Raw genomic sequence first — 21,071 nt, forward strand, 5'->3', positions numbered from 1 at the left:
GGAGGATTTCGAGAAGCCTGGTCCACGGGAAAGTTTCTTTCGAACTTTGCCATCTGCGGTGCGGTTCTGGAAGGCAGAACCGGCCCACGGCCCTGTGAGAGCGCGGGACGCCCGGCCAGATGAGTCCCTTTGTGCTCCTCTGCCGGCATCCGCGCTTTTGCCAGCGGCCGAAGCGCAGGAATCATCCAAACAAACCCATTGCCCAGTGTACACAATGAAAACCGACGCGGTGCAGACAGACGCGTCCGAACGCGCCGGGACTGTCAGTCCACAGGCAGTTGGGCTAATCCAGTCGGACGGATGGAGAGAAAGGCCTGGATTATGGAGGGGCCAGGAATCAGGGACCAGCAATCTGCTGGCTAATGGGTTGGCAGTGGGGCCACCCTTCACTCAACTCGCCGCCCCCCCCCCCCCCCCGCCGCCCCAACCCAGAGGGCAGGAATGTGTGTGCTGGGATGCCTTTATTTTTAGCTGACTTTTTAAGCACCTTTCATAGTTAGTAGTTCTCTGTGTCTGTCGTGGAGAACCAAATACTGGTTTGGCTTTAAACAGTTTTCCTAGTTGGTCGCATCTGTGAAGTACTGAAGAGGATTTGATTCTAACTAAAAGCATTTTAAAAAAGAGATGTGGGGCGGTGCATATTCTTCCTGCAGAAGAATTCGAAAGAAACACAGGAACTTGGAAGTGTTCTGATTTTCCAAAATGAAGGATGCTGATTTGGTGGTGATAGTGCTGAAAATATTTCAGACGCTTCTAAGTAGTCCAGAAATGAGAGTTCCTAATCCTACTGTTTGCTTTAAAAATATATGTATGTATCTGTGGTTGTATCTGATGAAATTGCTGGGGAGCACGATAGCAGGATACCTACAAAGAGCTGTTTATTATTCTGCCCGAGTAGGAGAGGAAATGAACACATTTTTAATGTACTTTGGAACCCCATGGATTGTTCGGACACTAAGCATTGTGAAATAGGGCATAAAATGAGTGCTCGCGAGTTAGTTCCCTGAAATATTTGCCCCTCTTAGCATTTTTTTTTTAGTTGACTGGCAATTTCTCTTGTTCTTAATGCTAGCTTTGAATATTGGTAGTGAGGCTCCGCTTCCGCTTGTTTTCCTCAAATGCTTAATTGAGGCAAATTCAGGGTTCCTGTAAGAGATGAAGCAGGCGGCGCTGGGAAATTCCTCTTTTCGGATTCATCTTAATTCGCTCCATTTATGAGTTACAGGCAAGTTTTTCATGGGGATTGGGTGGATAGCTCAAGTTGCACTGCCCTTAGGCTGTTGTATTTGAATGAGTGTTGCCTGGTCACTTTCTGAATGGGATTTCCAAAGTCTGGATCCCACCTCACTGTCACTTAACATCAGCGTTAACAACAGGGCTTTTAAAATACAGATTTCTTGTCATCGCACGGTGGAATTGGACAGGTCACGGTCAACAGGTTGTCAGGACTTGGCCCAGCACAGTGCAGCTGGAGAGCCACTGGTGTCGGCTCACTGAGCAGCTCCGGAAGTGCATAACAAGTGTTTGAGATGACACAATACGTTTGGTATATTAGGATGCTAACTCCAAGCCTTTGATCATGACCTTGAAGATACACAGTTGTACCTGTGATATTACGTTTCAGAGTTGCAGAGACTGATTCAACCCCGTGTCCTTGCTGCTTTAAACAGTGCCTGGAGGAGCTCCATGAAGTCTTTGGCAAATGGAGGAGTCAAGAAGCAAATAAAAAAAAAAAAAAAGCCAGTTTTTAAAAGTATTGCTTGTCAAATTCATCCCATCACTTAGTCCTTGTTTTTATGCATCAGGGAGGCCACAAGCACTGTATCCTAATGATTTCTGTGAGTTTGGTTAGCATTTCCCAAGTATAAGCTAAACAAGGCCATAAGCTGAAAAGAAGACAGCAAAATGTTGGCTTAGAGACTGAAAATATGCATTTAAGTCATAGAGTTACAGTAAATCATTTTATACTGTAAACATTGGTCTGCTTTCCAGGCTCACTTTTCAGGCTAATTCAGTCTTTGCTTCTGTCTCTCAGAGTCCACCAATAAGGCAGAGGGGCTTAATGACAAACTCTGGAGAAGCCTGGGTTGAGCATGCCGAGTCAGTGACTTTGACCTAGCTGCCTAACCACTCAGTGCCTTCAGTTTTCTCAGATGAGAATGGAATAGTAGCAGGATTTACCGGAAGATTTGAAAGGCAGAACATCAGAGAGAGGGAGAGCATGAGCTCCATCTCCTGTGGCTGGTTCGGTCTCTGCCCAGAGCTGCAGCTGCCAGATCCGGCCCAGGCTGAAGCCGGGAGCCAGGCGCTGCGGCTGGGTGTCTGCCGTGGATCTCAGGGGCTCTTACCCACCACTCCTCTGTTGCATCTGCAGGAGGCCCGATCAGAAGAGGAGGACCTGGAGCTGGCACTCTGAAAGGGAATGCCAGACTTGTAAATGAAGGGCTAACCTGTTGAGCTCCAACACTGATACCCAAATTTAGATACTCTCAAGTGCTTACATAAGTTTTTCAGGTATGCACTTAATAATGTGTGTTTATCATGGTGATAAATAATTGGAGTATGAAAACAATATCAAAATTCAAAAGCTAAAATTGTTTTCATGCTATTATACTTTGTGGTAATAAGAAAAATCTGTTGCTTAAAAAGAAAGGTTCATTAGTGTCTTGGTACTAAATATTAGTTGTTTAGAAAGATTCCAGCAGCTCCCACTGGGTCTCCTGTGTGGGTGGCAGGGACCCAGCTGGTGGCTTGAGCTGTCCCGGGTTGCCTGCTAGGCTGCAGGTGTCCCAAGCTTTGTCTTAACCACTATGCTACATACCTAACCTGGATGACTTTGTGTGATGATCAGCTAATATCCTTTGTAGTAAAAAATTATATAGGAAGATTGAAATAAAGAAAATTAAAAGGTAGAAAAATTGTAAAATATCCGTAACTCCCCTCTTAGAGTGCATACTCTGCCGATTCTGTTCATCTACAAGGTTTGGTGTCCAGCTACACTTACATAATGGTGATTTTTCTTTTTTCATTACCATCATGAATGTCTTCTGACTATTGCAGATTCAGTTTTTTTTTTAACTGAATGATATTTCATTTTGTATCTGTACTAATCTAACCAATTAATTTCTATTAGGCATTACTTTGGTTTTGCTCCCCACCACTGTCAGTAACTGCCATGTTTATTCTGTATGTGTCTCTGTATATATAGTAAGACTTTTCCTTTAGGATAAGTGTGTGGAAGTACAATCATAGGACCAAGGATATGATAAGATTTTTGATAGTTGTTTCCAATTTTACCTTTTAGCAAGATTGCAGCAGTTTTACACTCTTCCCTGGTGTGTGAGGGTCCCAGTCTCCTCCCTCCTTCCTGTTTTTGGACTTAACCAGTGACAAACCTAGTGACATTTTGCTTCTGAGAATAATGGAATGTTGGTGTAACTTGTCCACTGGTGTGTTATGGAAAGCCAGAAAATTCATGTGCCTGTGATATTGATAGCTCATCTCTGTCAAGTCCTTTTGCGGCACTGATGCACATTGACTGTGCGTAGACATCACTTGATCTCTCGTTTTACGGATGGGTGTGCTTGGAGGCTGAGGTTAAGCAACGTCGCCAGCCAGCAGGTAGCCGAGCAGATTTCTCACTGTGGAGTCCAAAACTCAGCCTTCTTACCGGACACTTACTGCTCGATGTTTGGAGGATTTGCACATTCTTGATTTCTCTGGGGAATAACTTCCTAGTTCTAGTGTGAGTTGTTGTATATGTTAGGTGGGGAGCCTCTCAGGAGTTGGTTAGCTAAGTTAGCCCACAAAAAAGCCATATCAACTGCCTGGCATTCATTTGTCAAAGTGGTCTTATTATCCTTTCCTCTGTGGTAATTTTCCTAGAGTACCCGGCATGCAAAACAGGGCTGGAGGGTGACAGGGAGACATCTCTGTCATTGAAATCTGCAAAGGCAGTGGACTCGCGGAGTGGCCTTGCCTTGGAGACACACAAAAGGCTGCACAGATGTGATGCACAGAGGTGGGAGTCTGGAGGCTGTCACAGGGGCCTGTAGAGTGGACTCCATACATATCATACATCTGCTGCACAATTCAAAGAAATGGAGAGCCAAGGCAATGGCTAGCATGGCGGTGTAGTGGGTAAAGCTGATGCCGATGACATCTGGAAGGAGCTCCTGACCTCTGGCTTTGGACTGGCTCAGCTCTGGTCGTTGTGGTCGTTTGGGGAGTGAAGCAACAGATGGAAGATTCTTTCTCTCTCTCTCTCTCTCTCTCTCACTGTCTTTCAAGTAAATAAATTAATTAAACAAAAAACAAAACCAAAAAGCATATTAATAAATGTGATTGAATTTAAACGTATGTTCCCAATGTTTGCAGGTTTTTAACAAAGTAAGTTTCAGGCGCTGCTCTTCTAACCCTTTTAAGGCAGAATTAGTGGCAGGTAGCTTGCCAGGAATAGCTTATTGCTTGGAGGAAATGGGGATGAACTGGGGGAGGCTGGACAGCTGTGGCTCAGCTTTCAGTGTTGTGTAATGTGGGGTGGCCCTGAGGTCACGTTAGAGTGCTGTTGTGTAGGGCCTGGAGCTGAACCCAGAGATGTGGCAGAGTTTCAGATGCAACTGTAAATGAGTGTGGAAGTAACTAGGTCATAGCAGGTAACCATGATGCTATGCTTGGTGGGTAAAAGTAAATGTCCTTTCTCCTGTGGGAGGACAGTGCTTTGGCTCCTCTGCTGGTTCTGATGGGCCTGGGACATGCTTTCCCTTGCATTCTGTCTGTAAGTCCTCCTGGTGTTTGGTGGCAGGCATTTGCAATTCATTGTCAGTTCATGGAAATGGACAAAGTCAGTTTGGAGTTTCCTGCCTGCTTAACTAACTCAGTGTGTGTGTGTGTGTGTGTGTGTGTGTGTGTGTGTGTGCGCGCGCATGCATGAGTACAGGGTAATTAACCTTTTTAAAACACAAGACTTGCTGAGCAGATTATTGTTCAAATGTGGAAATTGTGTTATGGTATTAAAAATAATTGCATAAATATCATCCCTGTACATAATTTATAATAAATCTATGTATTGTGGATTCTCTGTTTTTTAAAAAAGCATTTCTGCTATGAAATTAATGGATTTCAGAAGCTACATTCTCTGTTTCTGAGCTGATTTGAAACTCAACTGTTGTATTTTGGATCACTGCTTGATTTTGGCAGCTGAGGCGATAAAAACTGTAGCTTGTAGAGAGAATTTGAAAAATTGACCAAAAAGCTAGTACTGTTTTTGGTGTGTAGCAAATCTCACTGTATAGTATAGTTCCTCCTCTCCCCTTCATATCCTATTTTTTTTTCAAGATTTATTTATTTATTTTTATTGGAAAGGCAGATATACAGAAAGAAGAGACAGAAAGATCTCACATCCACTGGTTCACACTCAAAAGGCTGTGATGGCCAGAGCTGAGCTGATCCACAGCCAGGTGCTTCTTCCGGGTCTCCCACATGGGTACAAGGTCCCAAGGCTTTGGGCCGTCCTCTACTGCTTTCCCAGGCCACAAGTAGGGAGCTGGATGGGAAGTGGAGCGGCTGGGGTACAAGCTGGTCCCCAGATGGGATCCCGGCATTTGAAGGAGGAGTATTAGCCAAATGAGTCACTGTGTCTGGCTACCTCTGTGATTTTCAATAAATAATTACTATCAAATAAAGTCAGTATTGTAGTTTATTTTTCTTATAGGCAACACTGTTTCCTTGTGGACCCCTTCAGTGAAACCACAGTTGTTCTAATACACTTTAAATGACTGGGAAAAGTGAGGCAGAATAATCCTGGTGAAGAGCTGCCTGTGGCCTGAAGGCAGTGTGGCCTTTGTGGTTCCCAGTACTTTCTCTGGGTCCCGGAGCAGTGCTTGGCGGCATACAGGACACCCAGCGGACATTGCCCGGCATGCTGAAGGCGTGAGAGTTTGAGGACTTAGAGGTGGGAGCTGGGAGGCCGGAGTTAACAGGCGATCCAAAGGAGAAAGAGGCCAGCCTAGCCTTTATTTAAAGTCCCGGAGGGGTAGGAGGTTAAGCTAAGTTTTAAGGAGAAATACTTCATGGTTCTGAAAGATCCTCTGGATGTCATGGGCAGAGTGGATTGAAGAGAGGTAAGAGGGAAATGTTGAATTAATTCCATTTTCAGCTACCTTTGGAAACTAGCATTTCTGTGTATGCTTGTGCTTGTAACTTCATGTTGGAATAGCATCAGGTTTAATTCCTTGACAGGCAGAGTGACAGAGGGAGAGACAGAAAGAGACAGAGAGATGTGGTCCATCCAGTGATTCTCATAATCAGGTTGAGCAATTCACCAAACTGGCCCAATCAGTAACCCTTCCGTGGGAATTTGAAAGTAGGACCCAAAGGTTGGCTGGGCTGGGCTAGGCTGTATCCTTTACCAGTGTGAACTGGACTTGGGGGAGGGCTGGACCTGGCCAGATTACAGCACCCACTGGCAAATGCTGAGGTGAGGCTGGCCATTGCCAGACTGGGCTGCAGCACCCAACCAGCACATGTGAGACCCGGGGAGGTGGGTAAGGTGGTGAACCCAGTAGGAGGGGCTGCATGAAATTCTGCTGAACTAGTAAGCGAGAGATCTGGGATGGGGACAGACCAGGTCAGGCAGGGCTACAACACCAGTCGCCTTATATGAACTGGATCAGGGGAAAGCCAGGCTGTGTTGACTGTTCTACAGTGCATGCATAAGTGTGAGTAGGTGTGGGTTGGTTGGGATTTGCCACATCATGAGCTGGCTGATGCTGGCACAAGGGGCAAATTATGTCAAGGTAAACTGCAGAACTACTTGGAGAGTGAATGATCCGGCAATGGGAGTGGGCCCATTAGGAAAACAGTGGGCACCTCTTTCTTGGGTTGCCACTCTGACTGATGGTCAGCATGAGAACCAGGACTGGAGCAAGCATGGCTGACAGAGAGTGGCACCCGCCAGCACATTTGTGGGCTGGATGGGGGGGTTGATTGGGTTGAACTAGGCTTCAATGCCCATTGATATGTATGAGAGCTGAGTGGGATGTGGGACAAACTGGACCAGTCTGCTGTACTTACTGGCAAGCACAGGAGCCAGTGTAGGGGGTGGGCCTGGTGGGTGTTACTGTGGGTTGCTGTGACTAGGCTGCCGCTCCTTCTGGTTTGTGTGAGGGCTGAGTGAATGATGGGCAGAATCAGGTTGGACTGCAATACCCATTGGTTTGTGTAGAAGTCGGGGCTGGAGACAGAATTGACCCAGCAGTTGCAACCACCAACATGTGATTAGGGCAACGGACTGTGCCAGACCCTGTACTGGCAAGCGCACACAAGAATCGGGTCTGGGATCTCCTCAGATGAAAGCTTCTTTGGGGATCCCCTCAACTGAATCACTGTACTCAGAACCCCAGCTGTGGAGAGAATTGCAGTTTCATGATCAGACCATGGAGTGCATGTGTCAGAGCTAGGCCTCTTCAGTGGCTTAGACGGAGCAGTGGACAGTATATCTAGGTGCACATGAAGGATATGGCAGTCTGTTGGAACCTGCAGAGGACACCTGGTACCAAAACAGAGGATGGAGGACATAACAAATCGATCATCTACTCCAGCCAAGTGTTGGCAATGAATATCTGGGTAAATGGACACTCTAAGGTGGACTATGTCAGCCAGTGGAGTCTGGAGAGATTTCATCATGCTAGGAGTGGGGAGACTGGCAGTGATTCAGAACAGTTTAACTATCAATACCTCATGAGCAGGACCTTCAGAGCATGCCCCCTATTGGAGACCCTGGGGTGGGGTCGAGTGGCTGTCCTCCATCCCAGAGGATGGAGGTGCTTGGGAAGCTGGAAGCTGGGTGTGGCTTCTCCCTTATATCTCCTTTTCTCCTCCCCCTTCCTCCAGATACAGGAAGGAGAAAACAGAATGTGGAAATAATGGTCTCACCCACCTTCCTCTAGCCCTTGACCCTTTGTGCCCTAATCAACTGTAAACATCATCAAAAAATAAAAATAGTTATCCTTAAAAAAAAAAAAAAGAAATTAGGACCCAGAGAGAAAGATTTTTTTTTGCCCATGCAGGTTCAAAGGTAAAGTACTGGGAGTTATGCCCGCTCTGTTTGAGGATGGTTTACGGGCGGAGAGAATAGCAAAGAAGCAGAGGGCGTGTGACTTGAGTTTCTGACAGCTGTGAATCTTTCTCTTCCAGTTGTGACATTATGGGAAAAATCCATTGGGGGGGTTGAAACTGGGAGAGGGGAATCCCAGACTGTACAGAATTGTATGATAAATTTCAAAAAACAAAAATGACTAAAAACCTTTCCCTTCCAGTCCTTTCTGGAGTTAGCTGCATCCCAGTTCCTGAATTCTAGAGTGGCCCAGTCTTCCGCTTGCATCTGTTTCCTAGCTGCTCCACTTCCCATCCTGCTCCCTGCTTGTGGCCTGGGAAAGCAGTTGAGGACTTCCCAAAGCCTTGGGACCCTGTGTTCCTGTTGGAGACCTGGAGGAGGTTCCTGGCTCCTGGCTGTGGATTGGTGCAGCTCAGGCTATTGTGGCCATTTGGGGAGTAAACCAACAGAAGGAAGATCTTTCTCTCTGTCCTCTTTGTAAATCTGCCTTTCCAATAAAAATAAGTAAATCTTTAAAGAAAATACCCGTTTCATAATAACCAAGCATCTGCCTGCAGCACTGGAATTCCATATGATTGCTGGTTTGAGTTCAGGCTACTTTACTTCCCATCCGGCTCCCTGCTAATGCATCCGGGAAAACAGCAGAGGATGGCCAAAGGCCTTGGAGCCCTGCAGCTGTGTGGAGACCCAGAAGAAGCTCCTGGCTCATGGCTGCCCATTGGCTCAGGAGCTAGGACATTCTTTGTGGTCTCCCACACAGGTAAAGGTGTCATTTGGGGTCATTTGAGTAAGGAAACAGAGGATGGAAGACCTCTCTTTGTGTTTTGCTTTCTTTCTGTCAAAATCTGCTTTTCAAATAAAAATAAAATAATTTTAAATGTTTTTAAAGAAAGTGTTGAAGTTGGAGCTTTTTTGACTTAGGGCTGCTCAACGGGCACATGTTGCAGGGTCTGAAGCAGGTCAGGTGAAACTGGTCAGGGGAGCAGTACTCATCTGTGCCACGCTATTTTGTTTCTTCTGCGAGTCTGAAGAGGTTGTGATTTTGTCATTTTCTCCATATAAAATGAAACATCATGATAGAATGAAACATGGAGGGCAAATTTCATCGAATTCAGGTAATCCTGATTTGATTAGAAGGGCCATTTTGCTTTTCTTTCTTTTTTTTTTTAGAGGGGCCATTTTGGAAGTGCAAATACTGCTTTCGACTTACTCGAAACCAGTGTGTGTGTCTAGCTGAGAGAACACGGGAAGGAAGAGAGTTTGAACTTCCACGCATCCTAGAATTGCAGTAGTGCTCTTTGCTTCCTCTCATTTACAGATGCTGACCGCATGCATCACACGGTAGGAATGTTCCTAGTGTGTGCTTTAGTGTGCACCCATGTGTCCCGCCTGAGCTTGACGTCTGTTCAGTTGTGCAGTCATTGAAACTAGAGAGACTGAATCATCGGGTTGGGCTTACTTCTTAGATTAGCTTTCCATCTCATTGATGATGTCATATGCCAAGAACATTCAGCATGGTAGATTTTAGCATGGCTGGGAGAGGAAGCGAAAGTGACAAGAAAGGTGCAGACAAAGGAATGTTACTTCCATGCCACAGTTGTCGTCCTTATTCCCAACTGGATTCACCTGGAGTTTCTCATGTGTAGGTGAAAGACACAAAGCGTAAATGTATGGACACCAGGAACTTGTCAAGCCCAAGGATTCTGTGCCTGAACCAATCACTGACTGCTCTGGCCAGAGGAATGCAGTGCACTAGATTGCTGGGGCCTTTGTTCCCAGCGCCTTTAACTTATTTTATTTATTTATTTTGCCTAGCAGAGTGATAGGTCTCCTGTTCCCTGGTTCACTCTCCAAATGCCTGCAACAGCCAGGGCGCCGAGCCAGGAGCTGCTTCTGCCATCAGGCAGCTGGAGTTGGGAATGGGGCTGGGATGAATCCAGGCATCCCGGATCCTAATTTACTCAGAATTTAGGCTGGAGCCTAAGGAGGGTCTTAACTGGCATGTCAGTTGCTTGTCTCCTCTGCCTTTTGCACTGTTAGGAGGCATTTAAAGATTTATTGTATTTTTATTTGAAAGGCGGAGTTACACGCGCACGTGTGCTTCCATCAGTTGATTCACTACCCAAATAACCACAGAGCTGAGCCATGCTGAAGCCAGCAGCCACCTGTGTCTCCCATGTGGGTGCAGGGACCATCTCTGCTGCTTTCCCAGACAGTAAGCAGAGAATTGGGTGGGAAGTTGAGCGACTAGGGGTTGAACTGGTGCCCATATGGGATGATGACCCTGCAGAGGATTAGTGTACTGTGTCAGGACACCCACCCTGCTGCTGGTCTTTTAAAAGAAGTAGCCCCAGCGACCTCCTTTTTAAATTCAATTTTTAGTAATAATCTAAAAACATCAGAACAGCCAAAAGTATACGTGTATTAGTCAAGCCAGTTTGGTTCTGTGTTTAAATGCTCAGTGTAGCAGAGAATTGCCAATAGTTTCTTGTTCATCTTACAGCAGCGGGTGTCTTACTGTTCTGTCGCTGTGTCCCTGGAATCCTAGTTGGCTCACTTGCCTTTAGAACTGTGGCCCTTCTTCGGGGTCACCCGGAGCTGCGGGGTAACTGTGAGAGCAGCAGGAAAGGAGGGGCAGGACAAGGACACACTTTGTTTCTTCACCCTCTCCTTGTCGGCTCCAGGAGGACAGCAACCTGACCCTTTCCAGAGGTCTATTGTTTTTGTTTTGGGAGAATGATGGAAGTAGGTGGTGAGAGCTCATGGTGTCTGGAAAAGTGCTGCCTTTATTTTGAAAATGACAGATCATTGCTTTCATGTACTTCATACCTGATTGTAATTTCTCGTCATCAACCCCATCCAGAAATTTTCCTAGACTTTTTCCCTTTTCTATCAGGTTGTCAGTTTCCTGCTAGTTTCATTTCCTTCCATGTCCAACTGCACCGGGACCTCTGAGTGGGTCATTCCAGCTGTTTCCTTGCCCTGTTGTCCTTCTGTCATTTCTGTGCTGCTGAGTCAGCTGAGGAACCTTGTATGGCCTCGCGGAGCGTTGCCTTTCCCCTTAGCCACATGTTCCTAGGCGGCTTTCTGTCCATTCCCTCCCTCTGCAATGACCCTGACCAAAGCTGGCCGTTAGCCTCAAGCCCCCCCCCCCACCTCGAGCTGAGTCTTTGGAGCATCTCAGGAGGTGAGTCTGCTTCCTGGCTGGGCCGGGCACTCACTTGCCCTGGGGCTTTGGTTCCTGCTGCCTGGGGCTTTGGTTCCTGCCGGCTGCTGTGTGTTAGAGCTCTGCATCCTTCGAGTCTTACTTCCTACAGCTTTGCTACACCTGTGTTGGTCTTTCCGTGTCCATGGAGACTGGTTCCAGGGCCCCCCTCAGATCACAAGGTCCCTCCTAAAAGGACCCAAACACAACCTACCATATCGATACCTATAGATACCTTATACCTAATAAAATGTAAATGCTTTGTAGACCATTGTTAACACTGTTTTGTTTAGGAAATAGTCACATGAAAAATACCACCTATTTAGTACAGGCTGTGATCTGATCATGCTTGTTGGGCTTTTTGGTCTCGTGCTCCTTCCGTGCTGCCTGCCAGGCTTTCTCTTTGTTGACGCTGTACTTGCTCTGGTTGTTTTCAGCGCACACCTTTGTTCAATTTGTCTATTACTTTTTTTTTGAGTTTTATTTTATTTTTATTGGAAAGTCAGATATATACAGAGGGGAGACAGAGGGGAAGATCTTCCATCCACTGACTCACTCTAAGTGGCCACTATGGCTGGAGCTGCACCAGTCCGAAGCCAGGAGCCCGGATACTATTCTGAGTCTTGCCGGAGTCCAGCTCCAGCTGAGTTCGGAATTCAAGGAGGGTGCATGCATGAGGCGTAAAGAGGAAAGAAATGGACCACTATGATTTTCATGATCATAATGGACAGTGCGGGAAAGCTGTTCTCTTTATTTATACAGAAACAGCCAAACTCTGGCTCAGACTTTTAATGTCATGGTGAAGTGGGTGTTTCCAAGGATAATTCTGCTGTTTGTTTCACCTTAAAGCAGGATGTTATCCATCCTGACCCTGTGGTCATGAAGTTCTCAATAGATGGTGCATATCAATCAGTAACATATTCCTACTAAAATCCTCATTCTACAACTTAATCTTGAATCGGTTAAGGGAGGAAATGCATCACAGAAGGAAGGACCTAAAGATCAAAGAAAGAGGGAAAGAATAGATTCCCACTACACCTGGGGACTTTCCACCCTTGATTAGCATATGGTCAATGGGGGCCAAGACAGTGATAATAAAAGGTTCTTTGGCTAAAATGGTATCAGCAACATCAACTTCCAAGCTCACAGTGGTAATAAGTATTAACATCGCAGAGGCAGACAATGCCTAAATAGATTACAGATTTCTCAGCAGGATTATCGGTGTCCATGCAAAGGGAGATGGAGCTACATTCAGGTGTTGTAGAGACATCCACCCGGCCCTGCCATGCAGCCGGAAATACCTTGTGGCCCTGCCTGCAATGGAACAATACTCTACACACCTTCATGTCTTTCACACCCACATCACGGACACCAGCAGAGTCTCCCACGCAGGTGCAGGGTCCTAAGGCTTTGGGGCCATCTTCCATTGCTTTCCCAAGCTGTGAGCGGGGAGCTGGATGGGAAGCGGGGCCACCAGGATATGAACTGGCCCCCAGCGCATGCAAGGCGAGGACTTTAGCTGCTAGGCTATGACACTGGGTCCCTCAACTTGGGTATTTCTGACCCTTGTAATGAGAGAATGTGAATCTTCTTAGCACCAGCACCATCTCCAGCAAGGTACTGGAGTTCAACTGTATGGTCTAGGCCTGGATCATTTTTCTCGCTACTACTTTGCCCAGCACAATGGCCTCGTGGCTAAATCCTTGCCGTGCACGCACCGGGATCCTTAATCGGCGCTGGCTGTGTTCCACCTACTCCACTTCCCATCCAGCTTTCTGCTTGTGGCCTGGGAAAGCAATAGCTCAAAGCCTTGGGACTCTGTACCCATATGGCAGACCTGGAAGAAGCGCCTGGCTCCTGCCTGTAAATTGGCTCAGCTCTGCCTGTTGCAACCAGATGAGCACCTTATTTTTTTTTTTTTTAAAGACTTATTTATTTTTATTGGAAAGGCAGATTTACAGAGGGAGGAGATAGAGATAAAAATCTTTCATCTGCTGATTCACTCCCCAAATGACCACAATGGCTGGAGCTGAGCTGATCTGAAGCCAGGAGCCAGGTGCTTCTTCCTGGTCTCCCACACGGGTGTAGGGTCCGAGCACCAGTGGTAATCCCAGCTGCTCCACACTGAATCCACCTCTTAGCTAATGCTTCTAAGAAAGTGGACCAAGTGCTTGGGCCTCTGCACTCACTTGGGAGGCCCAGGACAAGCTTTGGGTTCTTGGCTTTGACCTGGTCCATCCCAGCTGTTGTGGTCATTTGTAGAGCGAACAAACAGATGGAAGACCTCTCTCTTCTCTTTCTCTTCCTATCCCTATCCTTCCTCTCTCTCTCTTCTTCCTTTGCCCCTCCTTCTCTCTCGGTCTTTCAAATAAATAAAAATGAATCTTTAAAAAAAGCAAAAAAATATGAAATATGTTTACTAATTTATTTAAGATGTCATAATGAACCCATTTGTTGCACATTAACATAAATAATATTTGCAAATGGGAACTGCTTGGGCTTGTGCAACGGCTCAATTGGCTCATCCTCTGCCTGTAAGCCCTAGTATCCCTTAAGGGTGTTGGTTTCTGTCCCGGATGCTGCACTTCTAATTTAGCTTCCTGCTTATGAACTGGGAAAGCAATTAAAGATGGCCCAAAGCCTTGGGACCCTGCACTCATGGGGGAGATGTAGAAGAGGCTCGAGGCTACTGTCTCCTGGCTCCGGACCAGCTCAGTTCCAGCTGTTTCAGCCGTTTGGAAAGTGAACCAGTGGATCGGAGATATTTCTCTGTCTCTGCTACTCTCTGTAAATCTCTTTCAAACAAATACAAATAAATCTTAAACAAAAGGAATGTAGCTGGGTTTTCATCTTGTATATCCTCCTGCAGTGGCTTTGTTATAAAATGTTGCTTTGGTATTACATAAATATATGGTTGGAGAAAGAAGGAAGATCTGAAGCCATTTTCAGAAAATCGTGTTTTGTGATTAGTTGTGATGCAGGCAGAGAGGAGGCAATAAAGTAAGCACCTCTGGTTCACTCTCCAGTTAACCTAAAGAGGGACCAAAGCTGGAGGGAGCTAGAAGCCGGACCCAGGTCTCCTTAGTGCGTGGCAGGAACCCAATGACTGAGCCTTCACTCCTGGCTCCCCAAGGCAGCATTAGAAAGCTGGAGCTGGAAGTGAAACGGGCAGGAACCTCCGTGCCTAACCAGCATCCAAACCCCACCCCTCAAAAGCTTTTAAAGCTGTAACACACTTCACGTGTGGTAGTTTACAGTGGACATTTAATGCATGATTGCATTACAGGCAATATTACAGGTGCTTTTTTAAGATCAGATACTTTTTTTTTAAATAAAGATTTAATTTATTTGAAAGGTGGAGGGTGGAGAGAGAGAGCACTTTTATCTTCCTGTTGACTCCCCTAATGGCTGCAGTGGCTGGAGTGGCTGCTTGGAAGCCAGGAGCTTCTTCTGGGTCTCCAACGAGGGTTCAAGGACCCAGGCACTTGGGTCATCCTCCAGTGATTTTCCCAGGCCCATTAGCAGGGAGCTGAATTGGTAGTGGGTGCCTGGGATTGGAACTGGCGTGCATGTAGGAATGCCAGTGCGGCAGGCAGTTGGCTTTACCAGCAGTGCTACAGCGCTGCTCCTGTGTTAGGCATTTTTGTTTTAACGATTCATCTAACCCACATAACAACCCTGCAGAACAGGTGGCATATCATTTCCATTTTACAGGTGAGGCACAGAGAGCTTAAATCATTTATTTCTGACCCCATAAATCAGGCCTTTTTAACTTCTCTTTCTTTCTTTTTTTTTTTTTTTTGCCAAGGGATGTTTATGTATTTATAACATCACTTGAGGGTCATACAAGATTATCAACTTAAAAAGTTATGCTGTGATAGCTTAGTGGCTGAAGTCCTTGCCTTGCCTTGTACTTGCCTGGATGCCATACGGGCGCCAGTTCATGTCCTGGCAGCCCCGCTTGCTTCCCATGCAGCTCCCTGCTTGTGGCCTGTGAAAGCAGCAGAGGGTGGCCCAAAGCCTTGGTGACCCGGAAGAAGCTCCTTGCTCCTGGCTTTGGATCAGCTCAGCTCTAGCGTTTGCAGCCATTTAGGGAGTGAATCATTGGATACAAGATCTTACTCTGTCTCTTTTCTCTGTATATCTCTGACTTTCCAATAAAAATAAATGATTTTTTTTTTTGAAAAGGTGCTCATCTGCTATAGATTTATTGAGTTTCAAGTCAGACCTGCGGTTGCCTTGGCAGGACCAGACCGTATGATTTTGTGTGCCTCCTGTGGGCCCTGTGTAGGACATTTCCTCATGCCTGCAGGTGCTAAGTGGTCGATTTGGTATTCAGACCCATGAAGCCTGGCAGTAGAGTTTGCGCTGTTTCCTTTGGCCGTGGCCTGTGTCTCCTTATGCACCTGGTGGATTATCGCTCTCTCAGTACACAGACATGGAGTTCTCCCTTGGAAGGCCAGCACCTTTCTGTGTGTTGCAGTGCGCTGGTAGTGGTGGCAGCGATGTAGGATGGACATTGGGGTTCTGTTGTCTGTGGTGGGGGCTGGAGCAAAGACATGGGGAAAGAAGAGGAGTAGCGAAGGAAGATGAAGAGCTTGGGGCTGCGGTGCTGGCTGGTGATGTACCTGCCCAGGATACAGCTGGCCTGCCTACTGGTGAGCATCAGTTTCTAGAGTGGCTCAGCCTGTTCTGAGAGAGGGTTTCATCCCTTTTCTGGGCTGCTTGGGACAAGGTACATTTTTTAGTTTTCTCCACATTATCAATGTGATCAATGTGCTTGAGTCAAGCACTTATTACATGTGAACTTTTCCTGATGCCCTTTTTTTTTTTATTATCAACTATAAAGAAAATGGAGAAATGGTTTTTAAAAAGTAATAGAATTGGGCCTGCTACGGTGTCCTAGTGGCTGGGTCCTCACCTTGTGTGAGCCAGGATCCCTTGTGGGTGGTGGTTCGTGTCCTAGCTGCTCCACTTTCCGGCCAGCTCCCTGCTTGTGGCCTGGAGGGGCAGTAGGGGCTCCCGAGGCATAGGGCTCTGTACTTGTGTGGGAGACTAGGAGAAGACTCCTGGCTCCTTTTTTGGATCGGTTCAGCTCTATCCGTTGTGGCTGTTTGGGAGGTGGGTAAGCAGACGGAAGACCTTTCTCTGTCTCTCTTCCTTTGTGTCATCTTTGTGTCGATTGACTTTCCATTAAAAATTTAAAAATAAATCTTTTAAAAAATATATAATAGAACTGGGCCTGGTGGCATGGCCTAGCAGCTAAAGTCCTTGCCTTGAACGTACTGGGATCCCATATGGGTGCCAGTTCTAATCCCCGGCAGCTCCACTTCCCATCCAGCTCCCTGCTTGTGGCCTGGGAAAGCAGTCGAGGATGGCCCAAAACCTTGGGACCCTGCACCCATGTGGGAGACCTGGAGGAACTTCCTGGCTTCTGGCTTTGGATCGGCACAGCACCGGCAGTTACATTCACTTGGGGAGTGAATCATCAGATGGAAGATCTTCCTCTCTGTCTCTCCTCCTCTCTGGATATCTGACTTTTCCAATAAATAAATGAATCTTTAAAAAATGTAAAAGAACTAATTAAGTGTATATTGGTCATGATAGGATCTTTGGGATTCAATTAATTGGCCTCTAGTAATAGGCTTATCAGTGTGGTGGGTAGTGGGCACTGTGCCATGGGCCAGGATTCAGGCCACCCTCCCCAGCCAGGCTGCAGGGGGAGTGTTGCCGAGAGACAGCCCTGGGCTCCTGGATGTGCTTCCCTGCCTGCTCCCATTTTGTATAACTCTCAGTTGTATGACCTCTGATCGCTCTCTGGGTGAGGGTAGACGGCAGCAGGGGACCTGGCCTGCTGAGGGATGCTCCTTTAGTGTTAGCAATTGGGCATTATTCAGTTCAGTGCTTTTTGTGGTCATGTGGCGAGATCTTTGCTCCATACTGAACTGCTTGGGTAGAAAGCTGACACTTTGAGGAGATCGCCTCAGACTGGCTGGAAGAGCAGGTAGATAGTGTGGAGCTGGCCTCTGCGCAGGGCAGAAGAGTTCCAGAGAAACATGCGAGAGGGCAGATGATGTGCCATCCAGTCTGCTGCCTAGGAAACTTCTGAATGTGAAGGTTTTGAAAGGGCTGGCATTTGGAGTAGCAGTGAACACTTGGGCTTGCAACCCAGCTGTGGCTCAGGCTGAACAGTTTCCTGCTCCTGCAGACCCTAAGAGGCAGAAGGTGCTTCTCAGGGAGTTGGGTCTTTGCCTCCTACATAGGAGACCTGGAGTGAGTGCCTGGCTGCTGGTTTTGAGTTAGCTTAGTCCTGGTTGTTCTCAGCTTTTGGGGAGTGAACCAGTGAATAGTAGTTCAGTCTGTCACTTCTGTCCCTCTGTTTCTCAAATAATAATAACAGTAATAATAATAATAAAGTTTCTTGGTGCTAAATACTTTAAAAAAGAAGAAGAGTGGTTGGTACAGTGGTATTGTAGGTTGATCCTCTGGCTGCAGTGCTGGCATCCCATATCAGCACCGGTTTGAGCCCCCACTGTTCCACTTCTAATCCAGTTCTCTGTTTGGGCCTTAGAAAGCAGAGAGGGTTAGCTCAGGTCCATGGACCCCTGCAGATTATGGCTTAAGCAGTTGAGTTCCTGGCATCCATGGTAGAGATCTGGCTTGAGTTCTTGTGACAGGCACTTGGGGAGGGAACCGGTGAAGAATGAGATTTTTGTCTTGCCTGTCCCTTTCACTCTCTGTATCTTCAGTAAATAGAATTAATATACAGCAAGCATAGTGATTATAGTTAGTGATAATGTGTGCTGGAGATTTCCTAATTTCAGATGCTCTTACCAAGCATAAAAAGGTGGCTCTGTGAGTTGGGCATATTATTTTGCCTAACTACAGTAATCATGACACACATGCATGAATACTTCCAAAGGTTTGTGGAAAATGGGATTAAAATAAGTTTGTTGTGATGCAAAAAGTTGAAACGTATGCATAATTTTTCTATACTATTCATTCCATGAACTTTTTGAATTTCTATACACAGACATGTCAAACCTCATTGTGCATCTTCAATATACACAGTGAACAAAGAAGACAGTAGTGTTGGGTTCAGGGCAAGATCATAACCTGGGTGACCTGGAACCAGTGAGTCAACCTCATGAATCCTCAGTTTTCTTACCTCTGACCTGTGTCAGAGGACTGTACCCTAGTGCATGCCTGCCCCTTGTTGGGGGATCCCAGTGTGTCCTCTGCTAATCTCCAAGCACAGAGCAGGTTTCTGGGGGACTGTGAGGGTGTCTCGGGTGCTGGACTCAGTGCCTGGGAAGAAGCAAATACGGCAGAGTTGCTGGATGTCATTGACTGAATGGATGTCCATCAGAGATAAACAGTTCCATCAATGAGTCGGCCGTAGGCCTTGCCCTAAGCGGGATCATTTATCAGTACAGAGTAAAGATGTTGCTGAAAGCATGCCTGGCCGCTCTGTTTCTCTGTAGATGTTTGAATGTTGTTATTACTCAGGAATCTGGTCAAATATTTGTGTAGCCCTGCCTTGCACATATGTAATTAGATGCATTTGCGTTTTGTCCCTTCCTTGAGGAGGCCAGTTGTGCCTCCTCACTGTGAGCTGGGGAGGCTTGCAGGGATGCCTCGTGCCTCACTGGGACCTCGGACAGCTCTGCAGCTATGTTTTGCTTCTCTACGGTGGATCCTCTCTGTCTTTTGAAAGCTTTTCAGCTGTTGAGGATTTAACTACCCAATCCTTTTAATAATGTAATGTGTTGTCATTGGAATTTTGACAAAAATAATTTGAAATGTGTGTTGACTCTTTTTCTTGGGAGAGTTTCTGGATTCTTAAGGGGCAGAACATCTGGGCTGAAGCAGTTGTTTTCAGTTATTAATGTACAGTTGTGACATGGGTGTGGAGGTCCAAGAGTTTGTATTTCTAGCAAGTTCCTTTGTGGTACTGATGCTGTTTTGGGGACCAGGTTAGGTTCTCTGGGCTGAAGAGTGAAAGACAGCTAAAGACACTGATGTGAAAAGGGGTAATGGGGTCCAGTGTGTTTGGGGACACAAGGTCTTTTTACCCCTTAAAGACAATTGAATGGTAAAGGAAAGAGTTTTGGAGCCTGCGGATAAGGAAAGCAGACTTAAACCTTAATAAGCAGACTTAAACAGAAAATACTGTATGGATAGCTCTATTAGTCCTTGAAATTAAGTTTACAAAAGAGGTTTGCAAGTAATTACTTATTGCAGTGTGAGAGTATGGAAAGTATTACACCGAAATATGTCTTTTCTAGGAGAAAAGGAAACTTCCTGCAGAGCGTGTTATCATTGAGAATGATTTCTGCTCCTTTGTCTTATGTATGTACTTACTCAGTGTGCCTTATAGTTAGAACTCTTGTTTAAGCAGTGTACCTCATTGCAATGAAAATAGAGTAGACAAATATTGTTAATGTCCTCAAATCTAATTTTAGAGATTCTTTTAAATGAACATATCCATTGATTTGTTTGAGCATTACCTTGACCATATGGGTTTTGATCTAATTGTTTCTCAGTATCTTTTTATTGGATGTAATTCCAAAGCATTGTTTTTTTAAGTCACAGAGTATCTTATCCTGAAAACATTCATGCTCACATCTTTCAAGCAATCTCTGATTCATCCTATATGAATCAGTTCCCTGAAGTGGAATAGTTAGGATAAAGAACCTGGAATAGAAGCTTTTTTAGAAAAAGATGTATTTATTTAGAAGGCGGAGCGATAGAGAGGAGGAGAGACAGAAGGAAAGAGATCTTTATCTGTTGGTTCATTCTGTAAATGGCTGCATGAGCCAGGGCTGGGCCAGGTGGATGCCAGGAGCCAGGAACTTCATCTGTAGCTCCTATATGGGTGTCAGGGGCCTCACTACTTGGACCATCATCTGCTGCTTTCCCAGGTACATTATTAGGGAGCTGGACAGGAAGAGGGGTCAGGACTTGAACTGGCTCTCTGGAGTGGGATGTCAGTTGGTCCCTAGGTTGTTTTTCTCAGAAGTTTAGTTCTTTTTCCCATGTGTTAGATAATTGGTGAGTTGTGTTTTCTTACGACTTTATGCTGCTGCTCTTGTCTTGTTTTCCTTTGGGTGCAGGAAGTTGAGGTCAACACTGGCAGGATGTGGGAGTGGGGATCCCGCCCTGGGTATGGAATATGGACGCTCCATCATGTGGTCAGGTGCCTTGGCTGTGAGGCCGAACACCAGCTCTCGGGTGACCTTTTCTCTCGATATGTATGAGCTCCTTGGAACTCAGGAATATAAATTCCTGTGTCACATGCTTCATATATGTTCTCTCAAATTTTCATTTGCTTTCAAAACTTGCTATTTCTCTTTACTAAAAATGTTTAACTTCCTCTCCCTACCATCGACTTATTTTCCATTTTTAAAAACTTTTGCTCACGATGTCAAATAAGAAGGTCTACTCCAAGATTTTGTAAATGTTAATCTGTATTTTTGCTCAACATACTTCTCTGTTGTTTAAATATGCTTAAAAAATTTAATTTTTATTGGAAAGGCAGATTTACAGAGAAAGAGAGAGAGAGAAAGATCTTCCACTCTGTGGTTCACTCCCTGAATGGCAACAATAGCTGGAGCTGGACAGTTCAAAGCTAGGATCCAGGAGCCAGAAACTTTTTTTTCTTCTTCTTCTTTTTTTTTTCCCCACAAACTCCTTTCTCCACTTCTTTCCCAGGCAAAAGAGCTGAATGGGAAGTGGAATAGCTGGGAT

At 45.9% G+C, this 21,071-nt stretch overlaps 1 protein-coding gene across 1 annotated transcript in view; it reads left to right on the forward strand.

The window, feature by feature from the left end:
* ITSN1 (intersectin 1) overlaps window positions 1-21,071 on the forward strand; it is a 203,128-nt gene that overhangs the window by 996 nt on the left and 181,061 nt on the right. The window lies entirely within an intron of this gene.

Source organism: Ochotona curzoniae, unplaced genomic scaffold (assembly GCF_017591425.1).
Source record: "Ochotona curzoniae isolate NIBS_2020 unplaced genomic scaffold, NIBS_Ocur_1.0 contig_3498, whole genome shotgun sequence".
Lineage (NCBI taxonomy): Eukaryota > Metazoa > Chordata > Mammalia > Lagomorpha > Ochotonidae > Ochotona > Ochotona curzoniae.